This window comes from Xenopus laevis, chromosome 6S (assembly GCF_017654675.1).
Source record: "Xenopus laevis strain J_2021 chromosome 6S, Xenopus_laevis_v10.1, whole genome shotgun sequence".
In the NCBI taxonomy this organism is placed as follows: domain Eukaryota; kingdom Metazoa; phylum Chordata; class Amphibia; order Anura; family Pipidae; genus Xenopus; species Xenopus laevis.
Window position 1 is genome coordinate 98,412,019 of NC_054382.1, and position 27,384 is coordinate 98,439,402.

The following is a 27,384-nucleotide window of genomic DNA, read 5'->3' on the forward strand; positions in this document are numbered from 1 at the left end:
CCTCACTTCCGGTTTACAATGACAGCATTTCCTAATTCTTGATGGTCACCGGGTCTGGGTTGCGGATGAGGTACTTGCAGGTCAGGTAGCGGGTCCAAGCGGGTAAGAATGCGGGTTGCGGGTACGGGTCCCAAAAAATGGACCCACGCAGGACTCTAGTTTGTGGTATATGTATACGAGATCAAAATGTAATGTCAATACAATTACAAGGTGAAACACATAAAATAAGGCAGAATGGCAGACTGATCTGTATCATATGATATAAATTATAAATGAATTATAAACGTGAATGGAAAACGAAAATTCATCCAAAAAGGATAAAAGAGCCAATATTCTAAGGAACATTCATAATTCATTAAAGAATAAAAAATATAATGAAATATAGATACAATAATTCATAAGGAGGTTGCTGTGTAGTTAGCAACCAATAGAATTCATCGCTCCATGGCCGGGCGCTTCTGTTGTTAGCCTGCAGGCGGCAGCGCATTGTGCGTAAGGTGCGTTGGTGAATAGCGAGGTGCGGCTAAACGCTAGCATGACGTACTCTGGCAGCTGGGCTGGGAGACGCAGAGACCGCAGCGGGGAGGACGGTGCAAGAAGTAAAGTAAACACAGAGCGACCCTACTCACATTTGGATTAAGCGAAGCCTCCCTGCCCTATTTGAGCCACCGGAGCAGCGCTGCGCTGCATGTGCCGGGACTATTCTCCAAGCGGTAAGATCACATCGCTAGCGGGAGTATTTGTATATGACTAGCGCACAGGTGCTGCTGACCCCGCTGAGTGGGGCTACACAGGCTGTACCATTGCCCGACTGGGGGTGCACGTGGATATTGTGCCTGGGAATGGGCACATAGTGTGGCAGCTCAATATGTGACAGGACATACCACTCGCTAAAACCAAAAGGATTTGTGCGCTAAAGGTGAATAATAAGCAGCGCTGTTGTATGGCTTGTGCTTGAGCTCAGTGAATCTCTACTCGCTGCATTTGCCTCGTCCTTGTTGTGTCAGTCATTGATCAGATGATGGGATATCCCTACCAGCGAGTGATGGACTGAAATCAATGGGCTGCAGCCATCAGGGTATTGTTGTACTACAAATCCCATCATCACCCACACACAGCTGCCAGGTTGTAGTTCCTCAGTAAAGCATCCCTGCCATTTATTAAATACCTGCCCTGATAACCAATAAGCTCACAGCAGCCTCCCTGACTCAATGTGGCAGCCTAAGGTGGGACTGTAATAAATAACAGAGCAGGAGGGCCTCTGTCCTTAGATGTCCCCATTATGAATAGCTGCAGTAGAATGATAATATCATCAATGTGTGAATGATGCTAGTGCTCCTACAGTGCCTTACACACAGGCTGGCTGATATGGGTGCCATTAGGTTGCTATGAGGTCGGTGCACAGAGACGACTATGAGGAGGGGGGGAAGAGGAGACCACATCTGCCTGGGCTAATGCTTTAGTGCTGGTTCTGTCAGGCAGTGCTTGTTGTATGCAATAGAATAGATAGTGACATGCTTTATTATCCCAACCGTATATATAGACATAATTCCACTCACAACCCACCCTTTGCCTGTGTCCCCCCCTGCACTCAGCAGTGAGTGGGACTGAAGCCTGTTGTGATGCTTCCAGTTATGAGTCACTATGTGTGTTATATGTGATAATGTGTGTATTGTGCTTCTCACTCACCCTGACTGTTACATTGTGCAGCACAGAAGGAAACCACAGTGTTTGTCAGTATACTTGCTTATTCCCACTGTGAGATGATTAGCAGGAGAAATCCTATGAAGATAGAAATTACTGTACATCTATTTATGCATCCGAAATCAAGGGCCCCGGAGACACTTATCGGCACTCGTTCTGGGTTTCAGTACTTGATAACAATCATTTTTGTTTATAGAATACATATATTCTGCCTGCGTTCCTTCCATGGTTGAACTACAGCTCCCAGAATGTTTTGAAAGCTAAGCTGGAAACTGTCTCAGGTCGGTGGGAATTTGGGTTCAGCAGCTGGGAGGGTTGCAGGGTGGACATCCCAACTCAACAACATCAAGGTGATAAAGTGGTGCCTGTATATTTACACATTCAAGAAAGTAGGTTATTACACCTGTGATACCAAAATCACCTAGTTGTTTTTATCAAGGGCTGTAACGGTTCACTATTTAATGAGGAACAGCCTCAGCTTTTGCTGCCACTGCTTCTTTGTAGGGATGCACTGAATCCACTATTTGGAATCCTTTGTGAAAGATTTGGCCGAATACCGAACCAAAGCCATATCCTAATTTGCATATACAAATTAGGAGTGGGAAGGGGAAAAAAATTTTTACTTCCTTGTTTCGTGACAAAAAAGTCACGCGATTTTCCTCCCCACCCCTAATTTGCATTTGCAATTTAGGATTTGGTTCAGCCAGGCAGAAGGATTCGGCCGAATCCGAATCCTGCTGAAAAAGGCCAAATCCCAAACCGAATACTGGATTCGGTGCATCCCTACTTCTTTGAGCTCAAAAATTACTTTGGATACTTTCACTGCCCCTTGAGATATTTATAAGGGAAGTCAGAAATGCAGCAGTCAATATGGGTTTGTGATTTCAGATGAAGCCAGTGCTAATGGATCCTGCATTAGATTTAGGAGATTGCTTGCATTTAAGTGTAAGTCACCTCCCGGGAATCATGAGACATGTTTTCTTGAATTCACACGTGAGGGGCTTCTTTACAGTGATGGTGTTCAGTAAAACAGAGCAGGAAATATTAATGGTGTAAAAAATTAAGATTCACAAAAGCCACCCATTATTTTCGTAAATAATATATTTTGGGTTCCTCTGGTATTAAAGGACTTAAAATTACTGGGGGTGCCTAGTAGGCACCCCTAAGTGATTCTAATCACTAACCCTGGACCTCTTACTTGCACATTTTTTCTTTAACAAAATGCACCAACCAAGGTTATGATCTGCAGCATTTGCAGCCATTATTCCCAGGCATCCACAGCACCAACACTGGCAGGTGCATGAACCATACAGAACAAATGTTTCTGGGCACCACTTATAAATTTGGAGTACCATTTAAGGATATCACCGATTTGTAAGAACAAATTGGGAGTTGGTATTTTTTGTCTTGTTTATAATGTTAAATTTGGGGGGGGAAACATTGTCGCTCTGCAACTTTTGACTTTTAAATACATCATATGGGCATAAGGTGATGTAACATATCTGAAGCTGGTGTTAAAACTTTGAAAAGTTGATCATCAATTGAATCAAGGCGTTTTCAGCATTGATATCTGCACCCCAGGGTATAACGCACAGCAATATGAAATTATTTAACCCTTGCATTATACCATGTGATCCAATAAAGAAAAAGACTGTTTTTAAGTGGTGTGTCCAAATGGACTCCAAAAGAAAGGCTTTGCTCCAAATTCATCTGTGTGTGTTTGCGCTGGGGCTGATTTTCAGCTTGCGTATTTCAGCCCCTTTGTGGCACTAGCCTTACAGGAAAACTATACCCCCCAAAATAAATACTTGAGAAACAGATGGTTTATTACAAATTAAGTGGCATATTAAAGAATCTTATCAAACTGGTCTATATATTTAAGTAAATATAGACCATCTCTTGCCTTGAACCACCATTTTGTGATGGTCTGTGTGCTGCCTTACAGATCACCTGACCAGAAATACTACAACTCTAACTGTAAGGCTAGGGCCACACGGGAAGATTCAGGGAGATTGGTCTTTGAGGCGGCTAATCTCCCTGAATGGCTTGCTGGTATCTCGCACCCTCTAGCGGTAAAGTCGCCTGCACCTATTCACACGCGGCGATACTTTTTTCAATTTCGAGCGACTTTGAAAAACGTGTCGCTGCGTGTGAATAGGCGCAGGCGACTTTAGTGCTAGCGGGTGCAAGATACCAGCAAGCCATTCAGGGAGATTAGACACGGCGATTAGTCGGCAGGCGACTAATCTCCCTGAAATCTTCCCGTGTGGCCTAGCCCTAACAGGAAGAAGTGTGGAAGCAAAAGACAGAACTCTGTCTGTTAATTGGCTCATGTGAGCTAACATGTATGGTTTGTTTAGCTTGATTGTGTGCACTGTAAATTATACGTTGCCAGGGGGCGGCCCTTATTTTTTAAAATGACAATTTTCTATTTATGATTACCCAATGGCACATACTACTAAAAAAGTATATTATTATGAAAATGGTTTATTTGCATGAAGCTGTTTTATGCAATATCTTTTTATAGCGACCTACATTGTTTGAGGGGTGTAGTTTTCCTTTAAGGTCTGGGTTTGCACAAGTGCCTTAATTTGTCATATTTTGTTGGATATCAAATAAATTCTGTTTTGTTTTCTCCCTAAAAGAAGTAAAATCAGGGGCTATTCACAGCATTTTCCCACCCTTGTGTTTTCAAGCTTGGGGGCAGGTGTACACAAAAATGCTGTCGATTACCCTCACCCACTAACTGTAATGATATCAACTTGATGACCTGCTGTGAGTGTGCTAGAAGGGTCCAGGTGATCAGCATGAATATCAATGGAGGGGCCAGTGGTGTAACTAGATGTTACTGGGCCCCACAGCAAATTAATTTTAAGGCCACCAACATATCCAAAGTTTGTCCTGCTTTACCTATATATTACAAGTACTCATTAATTAGGGCCTCATGGGGACCCCTATACCTCCTGGGCCCCAATGCAGCCGCAGGGTCTGCTTCATCTGTAGTTATGCCCCTGGGAGGGGCAATTGTCAGTGTTTTGCCAGCTATAAATCTTAAATTTCTCTAAAAGTTTATTTAAGGTGGATGTCACCATGAAAATGGGCCACAGATCTGTGTAACTACTTAGGTAGCTTATATATAGAAAATTCAGCTCACAACCCAGTATATTTTATTTTGAATCTATTTTTTTTTCTTGCTGTTCTGCCTTTTGCTTCTGTCCTTTTCCCTATTCAAATTGTAGTTACCTTTGTGAACATAAATTGGAATTGTGTTGCTTGCTATATACATTGCTAAAAATTTTTATATGTAGTAACAGTAAGGGGTGATCTTTGACATTTAAAGTATGTATGTTTATTAGCACCGAATGCACATGGAACCCACCTGTTCTCTGCAGAAGTTGTTTTCCTGCAATAAATGAGACATACAGGAAAAATGCAGAATATCCCAAGAAATATATATATATACATATCTGTCCAGCTCTGGTGCAGTAGGCATGCAAATTAAGCTAACGTGGAAAAGGCAAGATAAATAATTTAGCCTGTGCATGTTAGCAATGACAGGATGCCAATTAGTCTGCTAAAGTTCTAGAGCTCGAAATCTCTTTGATACATTAGTTATGTGAACTGCATTGTAGGTATCCATAGACCAAAACAAAATTACCTCCTGGTTTATGTTGGGAGGGGAGGGACAAGAAGCTGTAGATTAAAGGTAGTAGCAGTTCTCTTCTGGGAAGGGTTAAGAACGCAATCTCATTGCATTGAAATGTTCTAAAGCTGGCAGAGCAACCAACAGGGACATTGTATTCTTACCTTGGCAGAGAATATTACTGATCGTTCTTTTAGGTTAGCTCTGCACACCAAGGCAAATAAATAGACAAATCTCTTATCAGAACTTAACACTGAGGTAAAGAATTATTAAAATGTGAGAAACTCACTCAATTTCTGTTCATTCCTATGGGATTTTTTAGTAGCATATTTATTAAATGATGAACTCTAACTGTCACACATTGATAAATATACTAATAAAAAGTAGGAATGAACAAAAAGTGTGAACATTTTTCCGAGGTGAACTCTAAAATGTTTAACACTGAAGCAAGAGGAACACCAGCCCCAGCTATATTGAGCCTTATATACAGTAACAAATAAAGAAATACCCAGTTGTTTAAGTATAAACCATCAAATAAATTGGTAAGCAGCTATTATATCTTTCTTTATTTTATCTCTCTGTGTAAGCAACTGTCAGGTGGTTTGGTTGTAGAAACAACCAATCACAGCATTAAACGCTACCAGGAATTTCACTCTTCAGAAATGCAGGGACCACTATAAAGGAGCTAGGGGTGCACCGAATCCAGGATTCTACTCGGGATTCGGCCTTTTTCAGCAGGATTCAGATTCGACCGAATCCTTCTGCCTGGTCGAACCCGAATCCTTATTTGCAAATGCAAATTAGGGGTGGGGAGGGAAATTGTGTGACTTTTTGTCACAAAACAAGGAAGTAAAAAAAATTTAAATTGTCCATTTGACAAATAAAATTGTTACAATTGTGCACTACCACCTGCAAAACAAAAGCAAAATATGCATAATATGATTTGACATGATATGTCATGTAACTCCTATGATTTGCAGTCAGTCCATCCAGCTGTCCGATGTCGGTGCGTTTGCCACCAGCAACTGTCTCTTCCATACAGATTTGATTGTTTAGAGCAGTGCTCTTTGACTGCCCATGTAGGTAGCCAAATCACACAAAAACTTGCCATTTGTTGAGAAAAGAGTCAAAACTACCCATACATGAGTATTTTGTTATTGAGTTGCCACCTTTTGTGAAAAATACTGGCTTTCCTATCTCTGTTATCTGTTTCCTTTATTGATAAGCATGGCATCACTTTTTACTGAATGACCCAGTAAAATACCAAGCAAATAGCAATTGTCTGGAGGAGATCTTGAGCAACCCTGCCAACTACATTGCTTTCCCCTGTGATGACGAATGCATGTGCAAACAAGATAGCTTACACACAGCCCATAAAGAAATGTACAAGAAGAGCTGCCAGTGATGGGGGACACAAGTGCCCAGACTAGGGGAAGATGCAGAAGAGTTACGTTCCTGATGCCCCTCCCCCCCACCTTTGCAGAAGAGGCACGTGCCTTACCTCTAGTTCTGGCTCTGATATTGAGTTATTCAGTCTTTTTATTTATCAAAATCCAAATTTTTCTGACTATTTTAATTTAAAAAGTCAGACCAAACTAGAATCCACAATTGGAGCTTATTTATTGTTAAAAAAGCACGATTTAATCAGATCAGGGACAAACCCAAAAAATCGTGCAAAAATCTGAAACATGCAATTTTTTAGTTTTTTTCCCCGAATTGCTCAATTTTTTTTGTGTTTATTCCCCGTAAAGCCCACATTTTTTTGATTTTAGCCCAGAAAGTCAGAAATAGTTGGATTTTCGGGCTAATTCCAGCACAGACCAATGCATTGTGAATAAAGCACATCTACTTCTTCACGATAAACAAGGAGTGCGGTCCATTTGCTTTATTGTATTGGAAGATTTGACCTACGCATCCATTTATGTATCTGAAATCCAGAAAGAGTGCGTTCACCTGTTTGGACATTATGTGTATATATATATATATATAGACAAATACAAGATTCCTCTGCATTCAACCCATTATCAATATATTTAAGACAGAGGCATTTTGTGCATACTGCTACTGAAAAATGCCTTACCCTTTAAACAAAACAGGGATTGTTTGTCCATATATTGCAATATATTTAAGCTGGCCAACTACGTCAAAGTCATCCCATATCTGGCCAGTCCTGTGCTCAATTTTCATCTGATTCATTAAGAATTCTATGGTTTAATTATACATTTTATAAAAGGGACGAATACGTTTTACCTGCAACTTACTAGCTGCTTTCAAAGTAAAACTCCCAAACTTGGCTGCCCTTTTATTAGACACCAGTGGGATCACCTGACTATAATTGGAGAGGGTGGGAGCTACAACATGGAGCTGGTCACTGCTCTTGTAGAACTATAACAAACAAGGGAAAGTTGTGCTCACCACTAGTTTTTAAAATCATTAGGCGGGGGTGCAATGAGGCTGTGACCACAAAATACATATAGACAAATACAAGATTCCTCTGCACTCAACCCATTATCAATATATTTAAGACAGAGACATTTTGTGCATACTGCTACTGAAAAATGCCTTATAAAAAATGTCTAATAAAAGGGCAGCCAAGTTTGGGAGTTTTACTTTGAAAGCAGCTAGTAAGTTGCAGGTAAAACGTATTCGTCCCTTTTATAAAATGTATAATTAAACCATAGAATTCTTAATGAATCAGATGAAAATTGAGCATAGGACTGGCCAGATATGGGATGACTTTGACGTAGTTGGCCAGCTTAAATATATTGCAATATATGGACAAACAATCCCTGTTTTGTTTAAAGGGTAAGGCATTTTTCAGTAGCAGTATGCACTAAATGTCTCTGTCTTAAATATATTGATAATGGTGAGCACAACTTTCCCTTGTTTGTTATATATATATATATATATATATACACACACACACACACACACACACACACACACACACACACACACACACACACACACACACACACACACACACACACACAGGATTTTGCTCACATCTCCTCAGTAAACTGCAATTATATAATTTTATTCTCTCACTTAGTTGCTTATGTACAGTGCCACATTGACTCACTTCTAAGCCAGAATCTGCAGCATGCTTGTGTGATTTCTAATTGGCAATTTTCTGGGAAGTATAGGGGTATTAACCATGGAGTGGCTTAGCCCCTATGGAAATAGGTCATGTCATTACTTAGTCACCGCTAATGCATGAAGGAAAATTGCTGCAAGTGGACTCAGCATTTAGTAGAGCTCTTTGTTATTATCAGTGTAGGGGAGAAAGTGTATAAAGGATCATAAAGAGCAAAAAAAAAAGGATTTCCAGCCATTTTGGCTACCAGTGGTCTGTAGAATTTTGGAATTATTAATTTATTTCAGTTGCAGATAAAAATAAGACAATATTTACAAGCATTAGGGCCACCATAAATAAGGGACAGTCAGGACTGTAGAAGGCCTGGACAGTAAAGTTGATTTATTTTGTAGCAGTTTTTACTAACTTTATGTTTTACAGTTATTTGTAATTGATATTGAAAGCATTATTTCCATTTTGCACTGCTTGTTCTAACTAATTTAACATTTGAACTTGACAGTCAATCTTATATTACAGGCATTTGACTCTTGGCTGGAGGAGATCAGGCTTCTATTAAATTGTTTCAATGGTGAGAACCATTAGTGAGTGCAGAGATTAGCAATAGATAAACATGGTATTGGTCTAAACTCTAGACAATTACAAATAACATTAAAAACATTGAGCAGTTTAAATTAATGAATGTTAGTTGCTTATAATTATATTTTACTCAATATTCATTATTTATGTGTAAGTAAAATGTACAGAAGTTTGGGGCTACCCTAGGCAACCACTTACCTAGACCGGTATCCATGTTTTTACAGGTCAAACATGTCCGTATTGTATCACTTGCAATGCACCATGCAGTGGGAAAAGTGCAAAAAAGCTGCATTGGGCATTTGCTTCCATTTTACACAACTAGCCACATGCATCTACAATCCATTTCAGAGCACAGAGATCTGTGGCTCCCTTTATTTATATAACACTGCCTTAATTAGTTAGTATTGTCCTTTATCCCAGTAATAAAACAGACTTTTTATTATCTCTAGTTTATTCCCCCACAAAAGTTAATCTATAGGGTATAAAAATAGCAAATCAGCAGCAACTGTCTGATTTTTGATTATTGTATCAGCTGGTGGGACATGCTTTCCATGCTGCTCTGCAAGGCACTTTGCTTTGCACTCACAATTTCTTTATTTCCAAAATACACTGCTAAGTACATTAATTCTGCAGAGCCTGTAACTGTTCAGTTTCTGAAGTAGCAAGAATATATTTGCTCTCACCGCCCCTGGAGCCAGAGCTGGCAGTAATGATACAGTAGTTATTATGATATAGATATCCATTATGAAAATGTTAGAAATTGAAATAATAACACATACAATGAAGTTTTAAATGGCATCAGTGGTATAATATTAGAAAGCAGAATAAATTAACTCAGCATACTGGCTTAACTACATAGTAGTTTGTAAAAAGAAATACTATAACCCTCGAACAATGTAGGTGTCTATGAAAAGATATTGCACACAAACAAACCATACATGTTAGGGCAAGAGCCAATTAAATGACAGCTTTCTGTCTTTTGCTTCCATACTTCTTCCTGTTACAGTTGCTTAAATATTCATTTTGGGGGTAAAGTTTTCCTTTAAAGGGAAAAACCATGCATAGGTGTGTGTGTATGTGTGTGTGTATATATATATATATAAGTATATGTATATATGTATATGTATATATGTATATATGTATATGTATATATGTATATATGTATATATGTATATATGTATATGTATATATGTATATGTATATATATATATGTATGTATATGTATATATATATATGTATGTATGTATATATATGTATATATATATATGTATGTATGTATATATATGTATATATATATATATGTATGTATATATATATGTATATATTTATATATGTATGTGTATATGTATATATATATATATGTATGTGTATATGTATATATATATATATATATATATGTGTGTATAAATATATATATATATATGTATGTGTATATATATATATATATATATATGTATGTGTGTGTGTGTGTGTGTGTATATATATATATATATATATATATATATATATATATATATATATATATATATATATATATATATATATATGCTGTGTAAAATGCAGTGACATTTCCTACCTCAACGTTTAGCCACAGTGTGGTATTTAGGTATGTAGGTTTTCGGTCTTGCATAACTTTTCAGAACTCATAATCATCTTTAGCTTCAATCAGGTTCTGATTTTGAATGCATATTTTGCATAGTTTGTGCTGAGAAGCTTGCATTTAATGGAGCATTCTTTATGAAGACACAGATATTGCATAGCTTGTTTTCATCTACATCATATTTATTCTGTTAAAATGGGAGAGGTGAATGGTCACTGAGAAAAAAGGCTGAAGATGTCCATAAAGCGACTATGCATGTTCTTGGCCACATTATCATTGTATTCAGGGGTAAGTTTTAGCACGTCATGCAAAATTCTGTGTGTGCAACAGACAGGCTGGCCACCCAGTTCTGACACCTATAGACATGGGGATATAGGCATAAGGTCATAAGGTTAAAGCACGCAGCTATAAATTACATAAGAATGCCTTATCTGGAAAATTCCAGGTACCAAGCATTCCGGTTAATAAATCCTTAAATTTTATTATGTTACCCCTATATATTAATACCATAAGCATAGACCAGTAATCCCCCAACTCGCAAGCAACATGTTGCTCACCAACCCTTTGGCTGTTGCTCCCAGTGCCCTCAAGGCAGGTTTTGGTTGTATAAAACCTGGTGTACTTCCAAACAGATCATTTAGTCTGCCAGTGCACACAGGGGCTACCAATTTGCCAATCACAGGCCTTATTTGGCACCCCTAGGAAATATGAATACATCATTGAATGTTGACATTTTTTATGAGGACAAGCAAGACAAATTTCCACATTGCAGCAAGACAACCACCTAAACTTGTGCTGAAACATAATAAGCCCTTTTCCCTCCCATTCGCAGGCTCTGTTGGGAGTTATAAATCATGCAAGAAAGAAAGCAGGGATGAAGAAAATAACAATGGGCACATAAATATTGAAAGGCCTTTTTCACCAAGATGTCAGAAATGATGTGTTGCTAACACAGGCTACACTAACAATCCATTGGTGCATGCCTCCTTACAGTTTCACCACATGACCAATCAGATCTGTTACAGACATACACATGCCAAACTGCCTTGCACAACACCCATTATCCTCAATGTCCTAGAGGCAGATTTATTGTACATCCTACTGGGGAATCCAAACAGATTCCCAACATTATAATCTATTTAGTGATTTAGCAACATTTGCCTGACTGTTGGCAAAATGTTTTCAGAGATTCAATTGAGTCTCATTGGGGCAAAGCTGTAGAGATATTTGTGTGCATGCGTGTTCAGTGGAGATTGGGCACACTTCCGGAGGTGGGGACCCGAGTGCGCATCCTGCACCCGGGCCCGATCATGCTACTGTATAGTACTGAGCTATTCTGCCATAGACTTTGCACATTATTCACATCAGTCTTAGCCTTGAATTTTATATAGCAATAACACATTTACAGATACACAGAGATTGTCCTCCACTAATCAGTTTTCTGTTCCATGAATACCATGTTAATGAAAGTTGGCTGCAAGTTTAGTCCTGAAGGTACTAGTTATGGGCTGTGATTGATTGGTAGCCCCTGTGTGAACTAGCAGCTACAGGAGCCAAAACATGCCTCCAAGCCAGGAATTAAAAAATAAGCACCTGGGTGTAACTTGGGGGGCCTGGGTCCCCTGGGAAAAAAATTTCCTGGGCCCCTTATGCGCCTAATCACAGGTGACCTGCGACCCCCCCAGCTATGCATACCTTCCCGTGCAGCGACCCTGCATCACCAACTATCTCCCGCCACACTGTATGATCACATACTACCAAGGAAGCCTCCGCCAAGCCCCCTGTACCCCCAGGCGAACACATGGTCTGCTTCCTTGGTAGTTACACCACTAAGAACCTGCTTTGAGGCCACTGGGAGCAACATCCAATAGGTTAGTGAGCAACCTGTTGCCACGGTTGGGGATCACTGACCTTGACACTCCCACTGGTCTGCTAAATCCCTGAACTTTTTAGAGTAGACATTCTTTTTTAGCCTTCGGATTGGCAGTTGCTCTCATAAATAGAGGCAATCTGGAGATAGGATAGCCATGTCAATGTTGTAGAATAGTAGACTAGATTGTTTGTAGAACATGGCACATGGGTCCAGACAGCCTCAGTAGAATTGCAAGTATGCCTCTTCATTTTAGGAACACTGCTTCTAATACCATGGAGATTCCCATCCAAGGAAATGGTAATGCACCTGGCAGCTAGTGCTGCATTATAATGTGGAATTTACCCTTATGGATAGCACAAATGGAGACAACAAAGCAGACTTTCTGCAAAGGATCAATAAGGCAGTGACGTCGCCCCTGTGCCTAATTTATTAGACACTCATTTACTAGGCACTAATTTTTCTGCTCCTGCAGACACCTCTAGAGAAAGAGAAATGTCATCCATATGTTTCCCTCAAAAACTGCTTGAAAATCCGATCTGGTATCCATAAACTGCATCCAAAATAGTGGTCCTAACAAGCACATAATTCAATGATCTTCCAGCTCCCTCCCTCAGTACCATTGATCTCCAGTGAACAATTAATTGGAATCCCAAAGTCAAAGGAACCAGAGAGACACAAAGTTACATTGCTCCTTTTTGTTTTTTACAACTGCTCCTTGAATAAATTGTGTCTTTTCTGTCCTCCTACCGGTGCTGTATAATTTGCATTTTGTACATTTACACACTTTTCTTTCTAAATGTTTAACTCTCTTTTGTTATTAGTCAAAAAGGTTTTAGCTGAAATGTTAAATATTTACATACAGTCTTTTTTGTTTTCCACGGTGCCAATAAGGACATGCAAACCCATAAATCCCAATACAGACTATGTCTGGTAAAACATTTCTGTAGTTGTACAGAAGATGGAGCACCTTGAGATGAAAAGCCCCACTTACCGTTCCTTAAAGGAACAGTAACATCGAAAACTCAAAGTGTTTTAAATGAATGAAAATATAATGCACTGTTGTGCTGCACTAGTACAACTGGGGTATTTGCTTCAGAAACTCTACTATAGTTAATATAAACAAGCTGCTGTGTAGCTATGGGGGCAGCCAGTCAAAGCTGAAAAAGGAGAAAAGGCACAGGTTATATAGCACATAACAGATTAAACACTATTGTATACTACAGAGCTTATCTGTTATCTACAGTGGCTGCCCTCATGGCTACACATCAGCTTGTTTATATAAACATTATTATTTTTATAACTTTAAAACACTTTTTATTTTTTGGTGTTACTGTTCCTTAAGTTAAGGCACAAATTAAACATTTTCTTTATGTGATGTACAATGTACTCATTGCCTTTGGCAATATATATATATATATATATATATATATATATATATATATATATATATATATATATATATATATATATATATATATATATATATATATGTCTTATTCTCCCCGATTGGACTTATGCTGCATAATCCTGCCCCCTGCTTAATGCAGCACTTTACCTGGTAGTGCTACTTGCTGTGTTAGTACAGAGCACACAAGCTCTGTGCATTTAGTATATTGCACATAAAAATTCTTAATTCTAATTCATGCCCCAACAAAGATGGCAGGATGCTGCATAGGAAAATGTAGGGAGCAACCTAACTTAGAGCACGTAAAAAAAGTGCCAACCATAGGAAATTGGGTCCTAAGGCTGACATATCAATAATTTGTAGCATATTGCTAGTATCCCTCAGCCATCTGAAATAGAGTACCATTCATGATTTATTTGTAGGGTTGAGTAGTATGGTAAACAAACCCTCTGTATTGCAACAAAAGAATTTTGGAACAAATTGTTTGTGTTAAAGAACAATCTTTTTCAATAACAGAGGTGTTAAAACTGCCCTCACCTTCATGGAGCTATTGATTTTTTTTAATGTATTATTTTATGGCTTTCCATGGGATCACAGAGGCTGTCAGAGAGCGTTAGAGAGCAGTGGGTGATCAGGCAGGATAGTGTCCTACACAGTGTAACTGTGCTTTGCCTGTGCTCCCTTATTTGTGTTTCTGGAAGTATTAAGGCACAGCTTTTGGGTAGGGCAGAGAGGACAGCACCAAAGGGACCAGTTGGGATTAAATCAGTTGTATATATAATATCAACTACACACTTTCTCCTCTGAATTTTCAGTGGTGCTCCTAATACCTGAATATCTGGCTAGGTATCACTATATTGCACCAGTAGCAGATACAGAAATGGCACTTGTGCTGTGCTCAGGGCCTATTTTATTATGGAACAAAATGCCTGAAAGACAACCCAGTGTTTCAATTGGATAACCATCCTTTTATCAGAATTCCCTAGTCATAGATCTGCTTTTGCTGGGGGCTAAAACATAGGGAGAGGCTATAAAGGAAATATATTGTATAACAATATCATTTGACATTTTCCATATATTCTAATGCATTATAAAGTAAAAATGTAAAAAAATAATAATAATGTAGTGGGCAAAACACTTAAAACTACCCATTTGTCAGAACCTTGTATATCTGCCTCCATTGCTACAGTGCACATTAGGGAAGAGCTGAAGCAAAGCCTAATGATTTTTAGCAGGGCAGAGTAACAACATTTTTATAAAGCATGTTTTATTAGCGTTCAGTGTTGCTTGCCCTTAAATGGTTGATCCGATGTTTACTAAAGTACCATGCAACAAATTAGTCTTACAATAACCTCCATTGTTTTCCCAAGCAGTTAAATTTGCTCTATTTCTTGCATAATGGTGCCACTGCAAATGATCACACTAATTAATACTTAAGATAAAATAGTATTTGTAAGCAATTTATGAATGTGCTGTATTAATCACTGTAATTGTGGACAATGATGTAATATCAGCAATCAATTATTTCCTAATTATAGTATTAATTATATATTAATCTAATTTTTGCAATTTGTTGTCGAGCCAGCTTCTACCTATTAGAAGCTCAAAATCAGAGAAACCATGTTCCATGCAGCCACTACTTCATGAACAGCAGCTATGGCAGTAAGGGTTAATAAAGACATCCATGCAATGTCTGTAGGCAGTTTTTATTGGTCCATGTATGGCCACCTTAAAATAGAGAAGACAAATTATCACTACACGTGTATGACCATTTTTGGAATTTAAACTTTGCTTTATGCTGTAATTGCTGAACGGGCTCCTATCAGTCACAAAACAAGAAAACAATGTTATGATATATCTTTCCATTTTAAAGCAATGCTAAAGGGACATACTTATTCAGTTTATCTTTGCAAGCCAGGGATTTACTGCCTCTTATGCAAACAAAAATGAGATTTAATTTGTGTTAATTCTGTTTAGTCTTGTAAGTATATAATACTAGGTGAACACTTCAGTAATGCCCTTATTTATTGACAAGAACATATGATTGCTAAGAGCATCTGGACAAGTACAGGTTATTAATAACAAAATACAGATGCAGGCTGATTCCCTATGGAACACATTTTGGCCCTCCAATGAGGTGCACATTGTGGTATAGTTAATCCTAAACATGCACCTACTGCCAGAGTTTCTCTCATCTCTTCCTCATAAAGTCAATATTCCAAGGAAAAGAGCCTTTTATTGACTTAGTAGTAAATCCCATGGTCACTGAATGCATTCCTGGTCCATTTCGATACATAGATCTGTACTTGTACCCATGTTTGTTACCAAAGCTCATTCATGCATCCTCTTGTAGTATGAATTTGATTTGTGCCGAAGAGGCTTAGGCTTACTTGAGTACAAGGTTTGTATTTTCATTTAAAGGGGCACTATACACCTTTCAACTTCAGTAACAGCAAAAAGCCGCTCCTGGTAAAGTAAAGAGCCTAGAGTGCAATTGCTCTCTCTTCAGTAGCAATACTGCAGCATTTGAAAGGCTGCCTCAGGCACTGAAAACCCCAGAAACGCCCCTGGCCTCAGAGAACATGTATCACATATATAAACAGACCTAGCTATACACTTTTACATACATTTATAAACTATAATATACCTATACTAAACTAACTGTAGATCTTAACATCATGATAGCCTTGGATATTATGCATGTTCAAGTAATCCAAGCCACTCTTAGGGTAAGGCCACACGAGGAGATTTGGGGAGATTTTGTCGCCTGGCGACTAATCGCCTCGTCTTTTGAGCGACTATCTCCCCAAACTGCCTCAGCGTTTTTCCCCATAGGCTACAATGAAAAGTCGCCTGCGCTAATGCACACGCGGCAATGCGTTTTCTATAGTCGTCCGAAGTTGCCTCACTACCATCACCTAGCAGGGCATTTTACAGCCTTCCTGCCCTCACCATGAAGAACCACCTAGGCTGCCTCAAACTCATGAAAGTCCTGTTCTTCTAATCTAAAGGGTGCCCTCTGGTGTGTTGATCCTTTCTAAAAGGATCAACTCTACTGTACCTGTAAAGAGTATACAGGTCCCCATACCTTTTCTCCAGAGAAAATAACCCCAACCTTAAAAGTCTACCCTCATAGTTTAAATTTTCCATCCACTATGTTTCTCTATGAGGGGGCTGCCACATTTGTGTAGCAGTAGGCCATTAGAATTAGAAACTGTAACTGACAGGCTGAGAAGGGACAGTCAGGTTTAGGAATCTCAAGTAACAATTACATATAAAAGTAGCCCCATCAGCAAAATCAACATGACCTAAATGTAACTTTTACTATACATTAATATTTTAAGAGTAGTTTTTTTAGTTTCAGTATTACTTTTAAGGACTGGAGGCCAAAACTGCATGACATAATCTCATAGGCCTTATCAGGACCTATAAAGAGACATAGCTATGTTTTCTTCTCTCAAGTTAACTCTACAAGTACAAATGATATGTTCTAGGCCAATATTCCTTAATTTAGTAAGTAACCTTCTGTGTGGTATTGTATCAAATGCTACAGGGGAGCACATCCCCTGCCACCCTAAAGTCTAGGTTCTTTTAAAGGAGAAGGAAAGCTACGGAGGCATTTTATTGCCAATAGATTAGCTGCAATAGTGCACGCTAGAATGCTATATTTATTCTGTAGAATGTTTTACCATACCTGAGTAAAAAGCTGTAGAATCTCTCTGTATTTTTAGGATAGCAGCTGCAGTATTAGCTTGTTGTGACATCACTTTCTGCCTGAGTCCCTGCTCACTCATAGTTCTGGGCTTAGATTACAGCAGAGATGGGGGTGAAGAGGAGCAATCTGAGCATGCTCACGCCTGGGGCAAGGAGGTTTAAACTGAAGGCATACAGTCTGATACAGAAGCCCATGTGTACACAATAGAAAGAAAGAAATGCAGTGTGGACAGCAGGAAATTGGTGGGTAGGGCATTTTTGCCACAACCTGCTCTTCCCTCACCACAACCCACTTCACACTTTTTTTCCTCCAGAAAGAAATATTAAACTGTTGTGGGTACAGTAGTGTCCCAGCCTGAAAGCATGGAACCGTACTCTTGTTTGTTGAGCTGTACAGTGACAATTTGAATTTTAGCATGCCTCCTTGGTCTATAGTAAGCCATTAGAAGCTGATATCGGTACAGACAGTAACTGCACACATTATTCCTAGTCTTGTTCCCACATGTATTTACAGCATTTGGCATTCACTTCTATTCAGAGGCTAGATTTAAAAGAACGATTGAGAAGTACATTTGCTAATTAACTAATTGACATAAAAGCTGGCATATACAGAGAAAATAGCAGATTCACAGATTTGTACTGCAGTACTCATACGTCATTGTAGGCAACGCTGTCTTGTATGCTTTACCCTACCCAGGCAAATGGTGAACTAATAACTGGAGCTGTCTGGTGGGACGGCTCTTTTTGCTATATAGCATGGGGCTCCATGATTTCTAATGGCAGCCCTATAAGTACTCTCCATTCATAGATTCCTTCACTTCAGCCTGATGCTGAGTTGTATCTCCAAGCCCAGGGTATCTTTGGATGGTTTAACCCTTGTGCTGATTTAAGCTGGGTGTTTCTCCCAAAAATTACTATACTGCACATACACCCTGCCCTGGGCAGTTAAAAGGATGGCGATGCACCTTTTTGTAGAAAGCTCCTCAGGCAAGTGATAAAAATCACTGGGAGTTTAAATTAGTTAGTGGTCCTCATGGACCACTAACACAGTGTCTAATAATATCTTGGCACTAAAACTAGTCCCCCAACTTCATTTATAACCCTCTCTTTTATGTCTCTAAGTTACCCATGATTCAAACTAGTATGCGTCTTAGCCCTGTAGCCTAAGGGTTGGGTATCCCCTCTGATTTTTTGGGCTGTTTGTGCACTTTTTAAAACCATGTGTGCATTTTAGACACTAAAATGCCAGAATACAGTAGAATCCAGATTTTACATTTACCAGGGGACAGCATCATGTTTTGATGAACATTGGTTGGACCTCCTTCCATTTTATAGTACTTTCTCCCCAAAGACTGGGCAAGAGAGGGTTGTAGGTTTTGTGATTAACAAACTGTCCCTCAACTTCAAAACTGGATTTGCTGTGCTCCCCTGATTATTTATTCTGTGATGCTAGGAGATATGATTCTAGCATCTCAGGAGCCAAGGGCTTTAGATTAAGCTCTAAATAAGAGTAGGACTTTAACAACAATGCCCTGTAAATGGAGTTTTTAGGTGGTGTAAGACTAGCAGTAGACCTATTTATGTAGCTTTTGTTGGGAAACCCTGGAGAATTCCGGTTCTGGAATTTTGGATTTTCTGTTTTTGGTTGGCCCCCTAAAAATAGATTTTGCTCTGGGGCTTTAGCAGTTCTAGTATTTGTACGGCATTCACATATGTTGGATAGTTCTTAACTATCAGCTATATAATTTGGCTTGCTGTTTGCCAAAGAAGCTCTGATTTTCTAGTTTCATGTAGAGATGCATTGGATCTGACAGGTGTATAATTTGCGTTGTCTTTGAGGAATGCATGCTTTTGTTCTTGTGTGTAATTTTCAGTAGCGCTTGTACGCCTACATAAAGTGACTTCTGAAGGTATAATACTTTGCATTTTGAGGCACAATCCTTTAATTTACTATAGGACAGGGTGACAAACCTGCAGCATCCCTCCATGTGTTGTTGAGCACAAGTTCTCAGCACTGTTGTGGTCAGTTACTAGAAGTTGTACTTCTAAAACATGTAAAGGACCATAGCTGTCCTTTACTGCAGTAATTAGGCATTAAAAGAAGAAATGTTTCTTGCTTAGGTATCAAGCACTAAATTCACATGCACGGGGTTTTAGGCCAGATATTTGTACAGGGTTCATATGTGCAAGTTGCAGCCCTTCTGCTCTCTACAACATCTCCCAAACAACAGTGCATGGAGTGCAACAGTCAAAAAAATAGTTAGGGGGTCACAGGTTTATAAACTTGTAGACAAGCTTAAAGTTACTACGAGGAATCATACAAGGTGAAGAAACTGAAAATGCTAATGATCAAATGTCTATGAATTAAATTGTTTTTGGACAGCAGTTTTAACAATGCCTATAAAAGTACAAGCTGTCCAGTGTTAGCCTTTTCTTTTCTCTCTATTAATCAGTCCCGGACTTGGCAGATCTCTATTTAGCTGGGTGCACACAGGGTGCAGAGCAGCAGTGCAAGATAGGAAGCATGGGCACTACCAAGTATGGAGAGAGTTGTTTTAATAATGGGGCCCCACATCAAGATGAAGTCTTCTACTATCCAATAGATTTTAAATTCCATAGCTATACCTGAGAAAACTGTAGGAGTAGAATATCGTTTGAAACTGATTCCACAAAAAACCATAAGGGTCTGGCCACACAAGCAGATCCGGGGAGATTAGTCACCCCAGCGACAAATCTCCTCTTCTTGGGGGCGACAATATGCCAGAAGTGCCTTCCCCCTGCCCTCCGCTGGCTAAAATGAAAATCGCCTGCGGAAACTTCACAAGGAAACTTCGGCGACTTCGGAAAACGAAGCGCAGCGTTTGCATTGCCGCAGGAGATTTTCATTTTAGCCGGCGGAGGGCAGGGGGAAGGCAGTTCGGGTGATTGTCGCGCCGAAGAAAAGGAGATTTGTCGTTGGGGCGACTAATCTCCACGAATCTGCTCGTGTGGCCAGACCCTAAGAAGTAAAAATGGCAATAGTGAAAATTCAAAAAGTTTTATCTCATGGGAATAAACATTTTGAACATAATCAGTTAAAAATTCAGTTTGTTTCTAAAATATTCACATTGCTCTTTACTATCTGCCCTTCCGCAATCTGCCTCTACATGTGGCTTTGTGCTGGAAGCGATTATTTCGAAAGATAGTTGGCTCTGATACAGGCATTGTCTAGGCAAAGGAAGTACAGAGCAATGATGTATTTGAAATGGTACAGAAGTTAACCTATGTAACCCGATAGTGTTAAAATATGTTGCAGGATCCAATGGCTTGGCAAGATAATGGTAACAAACAAGGGAAAGTTGTGCTCACCACTATTTTTTAAAACCATTAGGCGGGGGTGCAATGAGGTTGTGACCACAAAATACATATAGTCAAATACAAGAGTCCTCTGCACTCAACCCATTATCAATATATTTAAGACAGCGACATTTTGTGCATACTGCTACTAAAAAATGCCTTACCCTTTAAACAAAACAGGGATTGTTTGTCCATATATTGCAATATATTTAAGCTGGCCAACATTTAGAACTAGTTCTAAATGCTTTTCCTATTTAAAGTGCCGCTATCTTGCTTTGTGCCTGTGTGCCAAAATAAGTAGCTTAGTTTCATTTCAGAGAAAAGGGAAATTATTTTTAAAAATTAAAATAATTTGCATCAAATGGACTCTATAGGAGATGGCCTTTGGTTAATGCAGAGTTTTCTGGATAATGGGTGCTGGATAAGGGATCCCCTAGCATGGAGAGCCCAGTAGGGAGCCACTTCATGTTATTATGGGGGACATCTTGCTGCTGAAGTTATGCTTTAGTGTCCTTTTGCATCTTACTGGCCTTAAACATTAAACATTTTCATCCTTGTTACTTATTGCATAACTTTAGCTCTTATATATCCGCTGAAAATAAAAAGGAATAGTTGTTGCAAAAAATGCATTCTATTTTGAACATGTCTGTGAAGCATACTCACTGCATTACAAAAGATCGCTCTTTATTGCAGTATAAGATTCCTCTTGATATGCAGATTTGTTTGACCTACCTTTTTCTGGTTTAATATATTTTCGGTATAGTGAACATTGCCAGGTCTCATTAACCAGTCTTCCTAAAACATTAATGAGAGAGGAAAATCCAATGGAAGGCGGAATAAATTATTGATATCCATATATGCTCAGGCCTCCATTGAGTCAGGCTTCTATTCTATGTATATGACAGACGCACAATTTTTCTTCACAAAAGATTTACACTTGGTAATCCATTCAGTACCCATGTCATTTCAATTACATTTTCACTGGTAGATGGGGAAAAAATGTCTTTCTGTGAGGCATAAAATCACCCTTAATTTACATTCAGCATTTGCTTTATACCGAGGATCCCATTGATCTCCAGGCACTAAAATTGATGGATGGATAGGAGAAGCGCTGGAGTGAGCCTAATGAAACCAGGGCACGGATAAGGAGCAACGGTCAGGGAGATGCGTGTCATAGGGAAAAGCCAGTTATGAGAAGGGCACTGGTAATCAAAATAAAGGGCCATCATCAGTTTCAATTATCACTCAAACACTTTTAGTGCTGCCCTTGGCTCACCTTTTTAATTCCCCTAAAGACGTTTTCCATACAACCAAGTACTTTTTGTCTAGCAGTAAAATATAATATAAAAAGATGAACAATGATCCCATTTTATTGCGGATGTTTATAATCTAAATCTGTAACTGTTTCACAGTAAAATGTGCATTTAACTTATAAATGTTATAAAAAAATCAGATCATAGGACATGTATTCAAAGCACATCAAAGGAGAAGTAAACCTCCCTACATTTAAAGGTCCCTATTTGCCACCCTCCACTGGCTCCCCCTCTCTTATTCCCCCCGCTTAGTGTTCTACTAGCGGAGTTCATGGGCGCCATGTTCTGTAGCTTCAGATTTCTTCATGATGTGAGTGCCAACACTTGAGCTTTTGGCGCATTCACCATTGAAAAATGACGGTATGGCACCTGTTATCCAGAACGCTTGCGACCTGCAGTTTTCCGGATAATGGATCTTTCCATAATTTGGATCTTCATACCTTCTTCAAGTCTACTAGAAAATTATGTAAACATTAAATAATTATATCTTAGTTTGGATCAACTACAGGGTACTGTTTTATTATTACAGAGGAAAAGGAAATCATATTTCAAAATTTGGATTATTTTATCATCACTCTTTACTGCTGTACTGCAAGTTGGAGTGATATCACCCCTCCCTTCCCCCCCCCAGCAGCCAAACAAAAGAACAATGGGAAGGTAACCAGATAGCAGCTCCCTAACACAAGATAACAGCTGCCTGGTAGATCTAATAACAACACTCAATAGTAAAAACCCATGTCCCACTGGGACACATTCAGTTACATTGAGAAGGAAAAACAGCAGCCTGCCAGAAAGCATTTCTCTCCTAAAGTGCAGGCACAAGTCACATGACTGGGGCAGCTGGGAAATTGACAAAATGTCTAGCCCAGTGTCAGATTTCAAAATTGAATATAAAAAAATCTGTTTGCTCTTTTGAGAAATGGATTTCAGTGCAGAATTCTGCTGGAGTAGCACTATTAACAAATGCGTTTTGAAAAAAACATGTTTTCCAAAGACATGTTCCTTTTAAACGCCTATTCTTCAATGGCGGCTTTTCCCTAACTCTTGCTTTGAGTTTGATTTACTGATACTGTATATATATTATGTAACATTGTAAAAAGGTACAGTTATTTTTAATTCTACAAGGAGATATATAGCATGGTACATAGACCAATTTTGTTTTACAAGGCTAGTTCAAGGAACACGTTTGGGTTCCCGTATGAAGGGTTATGAAACACTAGCTTACAGGACTAATGTGCACCAAATGGAGTTGTATTGTTTCATATCAGTTATCACTAACTGTTTTTCACATAAATGTTGCATTGCTCTGTATAGGACTATTATCCATTCAATTGTGCTCAATCATAGAGCTTGGTGGGTATTGTTTTATGGTATTTGTGTAGTTGGGTTATAAGAAAGGCACTTTGAAAAGGTAATTAGACCAGGGTCTGTTAATATTTAGGTTTACATTTAAATGTATTTTTAGGTACATTTAATTCACCCCTACTGAAATTCTTTGAAATCACTTTTATTTTGTAAATTGTACCTATGATTTTCTCTTCATAAAATGTAAACACGTGGCAGTGTATATATTTATATGTGCAGATATGTGATCTTTCAATTAGTACTACCTGGGATCTGGGTTTTTCTAGATAAGTATTTGTTACATATAATGAAGTGCCATCCCTTATGCCTAGGGTTGTTTTGCCATCAACGTGATGGGAGAGAGAGAAGATAGAAGAAATATATGGAATGTCAGTGGAAAGACAGAGCCTGACTAGCAATATAGCCCAGTGATGCGATAACTGACAGCTGCCTTTTATTCTATGTCCCTGAGGTATTTTCTATTCAGTCGCAAGGGTTGTTTGTTGCTTAGCAACCATAAATAGCAATTTAATATAGGGGGAATATAGGGGTCACAACATTGTAAATATAAAATTGCTTTTTTTTCTCTACAAGTTAAAATAGTCTTAGAGAAAAATGATTGCTTGTAAATGTGCACCAGCTGTAGGTTTGGTAGGGTACTGTGTAGGAATGATCCCCTAATGTAGATGTGCTGCTCCTGTTATTTTTAGTTGCATGTTAAAAAGATACTGACAAATTCCTATAATTTATAGGAATATACACATCACTATTAATGGAGGATATGTTTTAAACCCTCCTGCTCCTATCTCAGTGTGCTAAGCAGATAGATCCAGTTCTAGAGGCAGTACAATTCTTTTGTAGGCTTGCGTTCTGTTAATATCTGTTCTCCAGCTTAAAGATGGATCAAGGTGCCTTCAGCCCTAAATAACAAACAGAGCACCTCTGTACCCCATATCAAAGTAATTGGTTCTGTGAATACCCCTTAGGAGCATTGATTGTGGGGGGTGAATTATTATTATTATTTTTTTTTACTAGAGATACTGACCCATTCCAATCAATTTTTGACCATGTCGGTATTGCTGCTGTCAAGCTATACGGTAATAAGAAATGTGAACTGATAATTTGTCTTGTAATGGCACTATATAGAAGTGATGTTCTTTAAAGGGGTGGTTCACCTTCAAACAACTAGTTGGTTTCAGTTCACCAGAAATAACAACTTTTTCCAATTACTTTCTACTTTCTATGTGTCAAAGTTTTTCTAATATTGAAATTGTAAAGTGTCTTTTTTCACCTTCTGAATTAGCCCTGGGAGGGGGGGGGGTCAACGACCCTGTAAACTGTTCTTTCAAAATGAATTTTAAAGAAGAAAACAAAATTGTTATTTCATAAACACTGCATAAAGAAATGGCAAATGCTAATTAAAAGTGTAAACATTTTTTGTTTTTAACTAGAAATGTATGAATGATAGTATATTGTGACAGAGTGCAAGAGAAAAGTAATTAATTAAAAGTAGATCAAATAAACAAAGTTGTAGTAGACTGTTGAAAAACAGTTGTCAATAGGGTGCTATTGGAATGAGCACCCTGCATTTGTAAATCAGCCCCACAGTGCACTGTACAAAATAGCTACATTTCATTTAAGCTCTGCTTTCTTTGGTATGGTAGAAGGAAGAAAAGAGGAGATAATCATGAAAGTGATTTGTTTTTCTGCAGAAAACCACAAGAAACTGAGAACTGGATTTATAATCTTGTAGAGTTATTAATATTCAGAAATCACATAAGCTGTTTGATATATTTCTATATTTACATAAGTACCCTGGGGACATCAGCTTGTAAGAGGAAATGGAGATGGAAATGTAACAGGAGTCATAATCAAAATGGTTTTTAATACAATTATTTTTAATATAGTTTTGTTAGTATAGCTGGGTAAAACTTTCTGCTTTTTATTTTCTGGTCTCTAGTTATCTGGCTATGTTTATGTTCAAATTAAAACGAATCAAATTAAATGCCAGCATTGTCCAGTGTAAAGTAGTTGTCGCTTAGGGCAGGGGCACACGGGCAGATTCGGGGAGATTTAGTCGTCTGGCGACTAATCGCCTCTTCTTCGGGGTGACAATATGCCCGAACTGCCTTTCCCCTGCCTTCTGCCTGCTAAAATGAAAAATCGCCTGTGCCAATGCACTCGTGGCGCTTCGGTTTCCGAAGTCACCTGAAGTTTCCTTATGAGGCAACTTCGGAAACTAAACGCCGCGTTTTCTCATTATAGCATGCGGAAGGCAGTTTGAGGAGATTGTCGCCCAGAAGAAGAGGCGATTAGTCGCCAGGCGACTAAATCTCCCCGAATCTGCCCGTGTGCCACTGCCCTTAAAGATCTTGGTGTATTGTATAGAGGAGTATAAAGAAGGAGCAATTTTAGGTTGTATGTGTGACCCAGTAAATATGAGGTCACACATACAACCTAAAATTATAAACTAGCCTAGTTGATTTATCTATTCACACTCCCATCAAGAGGGGTCACTTATAAGCCCACACTGTGAGGGAGTTTAGACAGAGAGAGCTGCTGTTTTGTCACTTGGGAAGAAGCAGCACACCAGTAATATTGGCTCTGTCTCCACTCATTTTCTTTACAGAATCACTGTTGCCACGGCCACACCGTGGGCCTGTAAGAGTTTTTTGGGGGCTCATGCGTGATAACTGGTGAAAGGTGACAACTAGTTCTTCCAGCCAAGTACAGACAGACAGCTTTGAAATATCTTCATCATGACATGGGTCATGTTTGTAGTGAGCGAGTAGTATGGTTAGCAAGAGAAAGATTCACTGGCCATTTATGAGAAAGGAGATTGAAAATGATGTCACTAGAAAGTGCCCTTGCATCAAACAGAACAAACCAGTCACTCATGTTAGAGCTCCGATGGGAAGCATTAAATCCTCAACACCTTTAGAGCTTTTTTTTTTGCACTTGGAGACTAGTAAAGGTGGATATGAATACATTCTAATAGTGGCTGACCACTTCACAAGGTTTGCCCAAGCTTACCCAACAAAAAACAAGTTGGTCGTACTGCTGCTTAGCGTTTGAAGCATGACTTCTGCTGAAGTATGACTTCATTCCACGCTTTGGATATCCAGCAAGGTCGCACCATGACCAAGGGCGAGAGTTTGAAAATGAGTTGTTCTGTACCCTTCAACAATTGGCAGGTATCAGGCATTCGCTTAACATCCCCAAGGCAATCTGGCTGAGAGATTCAATAGGACACTGCTACAGTTACGAACACTCAGCGATAAGGAGAAAGAAAGATGGAAAGATTACCTACAGCAAATGGTACTTGCTTATAATTGTACCCGACATGAATCAACTGGATATTCACCATTCTACCTATTATATGGATATCCACATCTGCCAGTAGATTTACTGTTTGGGCTTTTGGGCGAGAAAGAGAGGGTAACTGCAAGAGGCTATGCTGAAAATTGGGCTAAAAGAATGAAAGAAGCGTATCAGATTGCCATGGAAAATAGTAAAGAGTCAAGTTCAAGGTTAAAAGCTAATATGACCAAAAGATGAGAGGTGACATTCTTTTATCAGGGGATCGCGTACTGGTCAGGAAAAACAGTGAGCGAGGAGGACCTGGTAAAATATGGTCATACTGGGGAAAAGACATTTACATAGTAAAAGAGCAGGTCAATGACAACCCAGTATATGTTGTCTACTTGGAATCTGGACACAATACAAAGACAGGAACACTACATAGAAACCTGCTGTTATTAGTGAATGATTTGCCTGTA

At 38.9% G+C, this 27,384-nt stretch overlaps 1 protein-coding gene across 2 annotated transcripts in view; it reads left to right on the top strand.

Annotated features, from left to right (window-relative positions):
* Window positions 1–494: 494 nt before the first annotated feature.
* Window positions 495–27,384, top strand: part of dtna.S (dystrobrevin alpha S homeolog) — a 126,744-nt gene continuing 99,854 nt past the window's right edge. The window contains exon 1 of one of the 2 annotated variants that reach the window (XM_041567115.1): window positions 495–713. The gene's annotated coding sequence lies outside the window, so the exon portion shown is untranslated. The remainder of the gene's footprint in view (window positions 714–27,384) is intronic. The other variant, NM_001091074.1, reaches the window with a different exon arrangement.